Below are 5,382 nucleotides of genomic sequence, written 5' to 3'. Positions count from 1 at the left end.
CAGTATTTTATGAGTCAGTAGGAAATATAAACTGACTGCATAATACTGATGGGCTCCATCAAAATTGTCAACTATTAAAAAATGAGAATTGTTTCAACAACCATTATAATTTAGTTTATATATAGGTATTTTATCAAATATTTAAGAATGCTAAGGTGCTTAATCCATCTGATAAAATTGAAAATAAACACTTTACATTTCTCTATTTGTCAGTATTCAGGATTTGGAAGGTGGGTCTTGAACCCAGAATGATAAATGATAAGGAAAGCCACATAGTCGGTGAGTCAGGCTAACTGCTGCCCACTGGGAATGGGTGGAACAGGGGCAGGCTGTGATAAAGCAATAAACCTGTTAGAGGAAATATCCAGGGCCCCTGCAAGTGGCTTTGTGGGCATGACCATCCTTGTGGTGGAATCAGCCTGCCATCCTTCTCTAGTATACCTTTCACAGCCTCTTCCACTGGAAGTCCAACAAAGGTTGCAAAATAGCAGGTGATGACGATACATATATATGTTTGAGAGATCAGGGAGAAGGCTCCTCTCCAGGTTGCATCTCTAAGCACTTCCACGATTGGCTGGACCATCTCAGACCACTGGTGAGCTTTGATGGTGAAATAGATTCTGGGGAAATCTCTCTGCCAAATTCTTTGTCCTACTGACCAAGTTCAGAATTTGCAGGTTTTATAGCATGTAATATCTTTTTTCAAAAGTTTCCTGCATTATTCACATTATTATGGAGCAGATATAAATTTAGAAGCTGGCCATACACTGGGGGTATAACAATTTCCCCCGGAGCCTCAAGCTCCTAGTTGTCCAACTGATCTAGCAACTTTCTGAAACTGAAGGAACTTGCCACCATCGCTGCCACTGGCATTTTCCTGGCTGGTCCTGCCGCCGTACCTCCCCACAGAGCCAGACCCCAAACTCTGCTAATTTATTTGTGACCAATGTGATTTCTTCTCTTCCTGGTGTAATTTAAATTTGAAAAAAATCCTTGAGAGTGACATTAAGGATTAGTATCATGATTCAAACCGTAGAGGTAGAGGTTTTGGGGGACGATACCCTTTAAAAGACACGAGGATGCTGGGCCTGGACACGTGTCCCACGCCTGTGCCTCGAGTAAACAGAGAAGTCTAGAGAAGGTGTTCCTTGTTTTTGCTGACATAATGGGTATCCAGAGAGAACAGCTTGACAGAGGACTGAATCACTTTAACATGATGGTAGAGGAAGAAAGGGTGATGGGCTTGTCCTTACTGAACACTGGTTATGATGCTGAATTTGCTCACTGGAATTTTTTTTTTTTTTGCATAAATATCAGGGTGTGGTGATAGTGACTAAGTAAATGAGAGCAAAGTTGAAAAATAGAAGTATTATTCTTACATTGGACTCTCTTAACTCAAGAGTTACAGACCAGAGTGAACGGGTTGGCAAAACTCTTTGGGGATGCACCACTTCCTGCCTCTCTTTGTTATCCTTCTTGCAGCTGGGCTTCGACTTCCCAGACTCATCTACTCTTCAACTAGTACTTGTGCTTCTTAAATTGCTTCAGTGGTACCACTGGGCAAGGGAACCAAGGAAGCGTGTGGCTCTATTGATGCCTCTATTCTCTGGGTGAGAGATTAACACATGAGAAACAGTTTGGGAACAAAATTGTTCAATTGTTCAACAATTGATACACAATGAAGTGTTAGACTGAATACAACTGAAATACACATCTGATGAATGCAGTGAGTAGGCTGAAAAGCAGAGAAATCAGGTTTCCAGTTGGTGTATGGACATGTGAAAACCTGAAAAAGATTTATCAACCAAATGGAGACAGAGGATGAAAACTCCTGTCTTTTCAGGTTCTCCTTTATTCTGTGTTCTGAAGTTCCTCTTTACTACTGTGGGGCACCCAAAGATGGCACAACACCTTTCCACTTCCTCTGGGAGCTTTGTTTGTCACAGTTGTCTATATATATTTTCTGTGTTTTCTGGGACCTCATTTGGAAAAGAAAATCTGCATACAAGTTTATGCGTCTCTATTAAATAAGCACTGATGGGGTCTTTTGCTTGTCAGCAGTAACAAGAGCTTCTCTGTGGGATTTATGAGCGCACTTTAAAGAATTTTGAATAATTCATTGGCTAAGAGTAAAAGAAAGAGTGTTTAACTGAGGTTTGCTTGGGCAGAATTAACAATAAATGATGTACAGTCTGCTGTCTCTTCACCGTAAAAATAATGTTCATTTTTTTTTTTTGGTTGCAAAACTAACACTTATTTATTATAGAACGTTTGGTAAATTAAAAACATACGTGAAGAAGAAAATAAAATTCAGTCATAATTTCTCCGTGCTTACATATCACTGACACATCTCCCAGACATGAACATTTGCACCATTGTGACTATGTCATATTGGAGTTTTGTACCCATCTTTTTCCCATGTCATAAAATATTTTTCAGAAACATGATTTATAAAACCTGAAAAACAAGACCCCCCTCAACAATAGTTCTTCTAGAAAACACTGGTTAATAAAATGTCTTAGAAGATATATGTGGATATTTTTTATTTCTAATCATGAGGGTAGTAGTTAGTAATTAGGCTTTCCACCCCTATATATATGACTTTTTAGAAATATGAACAAGATTGGCTCTACTGCTAAAAGATAAGAGAAAAAAAGATTTTTCCCCTTAAAATATCTGTTACAAAGGTATTGAAATTTTAGCTTATGATTTTTTTTTAAGATATAGAGAATATTGTTTTCTTTCTAGGATGTTAGTCCTAGAAAAACCTGGAACCAACCTTGGAGGATAAAATTCTCTTTGCAAAATGCAGTTTATCCAGCTTCTTTCACTTGATCCATGATTCTGGAAGTCTGCTTATTGGTTTATACAAGCATGGCAGGTCCCACAATTTACTTAGAATATCCTAGGTGATGCAGAGGGGGACCTTGTAGGACTCTGGAAACGGCTGCAGTTGGTTTTTACAGATGTTGAACACAAACACTGGAAACTGGAGTGATTCAGGGCAGCAGTGGAAAATGGGTTATTTCATTGTTCCCTCAGTAGCAGGATTTCACTGGTCCCCATCTTTATTATGATGACGTGTTCTACTTGGTCTCTATTTCTACTGCTCCTTTGTTACCAATTACTTCATCCCCTACTTTGTACGTCTCTTCTCTGCCTGATGGCTTCAGTTTACTCAGAGCTTGCCCCTCTCAGGGCTTCTTTCTACACCTTGAGAAGCCTTCTTTCTACACCTAGCTTCTGCACCCACCACATGATTGATTTTCTCTTCCCATCCAGTTCATAGTCTTGAAAGAGGATGGGCTTAGGTAGTCACCGCCGCCCCTGTTTGGGTGGAGTGTTCACATCATTAGGTCTGGCTTCCCTTGACCAGCAAGGTTCTAAGAAGGGGGTTGTGTGGCATAGATCATGCCTGTGCCCCTGCTGGAGGCACTCTTAGAAAGGGAATCTGGCATGGCACAGTAAAGACAGAATGAGCTCTCAGCACATTCTTTTTGTTTTAAATTAAAAAAAAAAATGTTTTAACATACTTGCCACTAATGTAACATGTTCTTCATATTTTTTTCAAGGTAAAATTCTTTGGCACTTTCACTTAAAATAGTCATGGTACATAGAAACAAAGAATAGATTGGTGGTTACCAAGGGCTAGAGACTGGGGGAAATGGGGAGATACTACTGGTCAAAGGCTACAAATTCCTAGTTATGAGATGAATAAGTTCTGGGATATAATTTACAGCATGCTGACTACAGTTAACAGTACTGTATTGTATACTTGGAAGTTGGTAAGAGGGTAGATCCTAGATGTTCTCATAACAGCAGCCAAAAAGAAAAAAAAGTTAACTATATGAAGTAGTAGAAGTGTTAACTCATCTTATTGTGGTAATCATTTCACAGTCTGTGTATATCAAATTATCCTGCCACATACCTTAAACTTACACAATGCTATATGTCAACTCTAACTCAAAAACCTGGAAGAAAATTGTCATATTACCCAGATGTTTTACAGTTAACTTTAATAGAAATGTATTTGAGCTAAATTTTTCTTCAAGTTTCTGAAATTTAATAGCATAAAATATATAATGTTCAACTGGCTTTGTAATGTTCAACTGGCATTTAATATAGTTATTTGCAAGAAGGTAAAAACATTTTAATAGTGTAGAATTATGCCTGTGGATACTAGAGACTAGCAAAGATGGGTAGTTTAGGTTTGGAATATGCTGACTTTCATAAAGAGGTTAAAAGCATTTCCCTTTTGAAACAGAATGTTCTTGGGCATTTTCCTAGTGCTTTGCTGCTAAAATATAAATGGTTATGTGTAACTGTTAATTGCAGAGTGTTACTGTTGGAAATTGTTTTTGTATGCACAAATTGTGACAGGAGAGTGGACCGCAAACATAAACTTGAGTTTTGGTTTTACTCTGACTTAGAGGGAAGGTGACTAAAATTGCCTTCTGTATCATCTTACCACTGTAAAACAGGAAGTGAAGTCAGCCAATAAATTGCTTCCTCTCTTTTTGCAGAAAGGAAACAAATATATAAATATATATGGGCAGTCTCAGTTTCTTGCCACTCAATCCATCCTATGTACGATCTTGATTTAGTGTTAGTGAAATGTTATGATGTCATTCCCCTGTTTACAACCCTGGGAGTATGTTAGATTCACTTGCAAAGCTTTTAAAATAAACGCTATATCCAGGCCCTGTACCCCAGTTTTCTGATTTATTTGATGTGGGCATTTCTATTTTTGAAAGTCGTCCCAAGCAACTCTAAGGAACAGACAGGAAGCTACTAGGCAAACTGACAGAATCTAACATTGGAGTTGGCTTTCAAGGCCCTCTATTGTCTTCCTCCAACCTAGCTTGCCTGGCTCTGGCCAGTTCAAAGGCTTCCCATGTCTTCTGTAAGCTGCTTGTATTTCCGTTCTTCTGTCTCTTTTCCAGGAATTCCAAGAGTTTCTTTCTCACACTTTCCGAATTCAAATTTCTGCCCATTTTTCAAGACGTGGCTCAGTTTTTACCTCCCCCTGTGACGCTTTGGCTTCTCCAACCACTCTCAACTGGAAGGCTTGCTCCCTAATCTGAAGTCACACAGCAGTTATTGCCCAGCGCTGAACAATGAATCAGTCATGTACTGCTCTGTGCCATCTCTCCTATTGTTGTGACAAATGATGAAACTTTGCTTTACTTGTCCCCTCTTTGTTACCCAAGGCCCTATACTATGTGCTTCTGGCATTCCTTTGTACGCTTGACAAGTCGGTTCTGTGTACAGTGCAGGAAGTCAGTAAGTATTTGCCTCCATTTCCCACATCCGAAGGTGTGGTTTGGCACTTTGTCTCTGCTGGAGTCTTGCTCTGCTCCTACTGGGCCTTCTTGCCAACAG

General features: G+C 39.3%; 1 pseudogene; it reads right to left on the bottom strand.

Annotated features, from left to right (window-relative positions):
• Positions 1-209: 209 nt before the first annotated feature.
• Positions 210-873, bottom strand: LOC104987953 (annotated as a pseudogene).
• Between the last annotated feature and the right edge of the window lie 4,509 nt (positions 874-5,382).

This window comes from Bison bison, unplaced genomic scaffold (genome assembly GCF_000754665.1).
Source record: "Bison bison bison isolate TAMUID 2011002044 unplaced genomic scaffold, Bison_UMD1.0 scf7180017864109, whole genome shotgun sequence".
NCBI lineage: Eukaryota > Metazoa > Chordata > Mammalia > Artiodactyla > Bovidae > Bison > Bison bison.
This window is presented reverse-complemented; position numbering and strand designations above follow the sequence as displayed.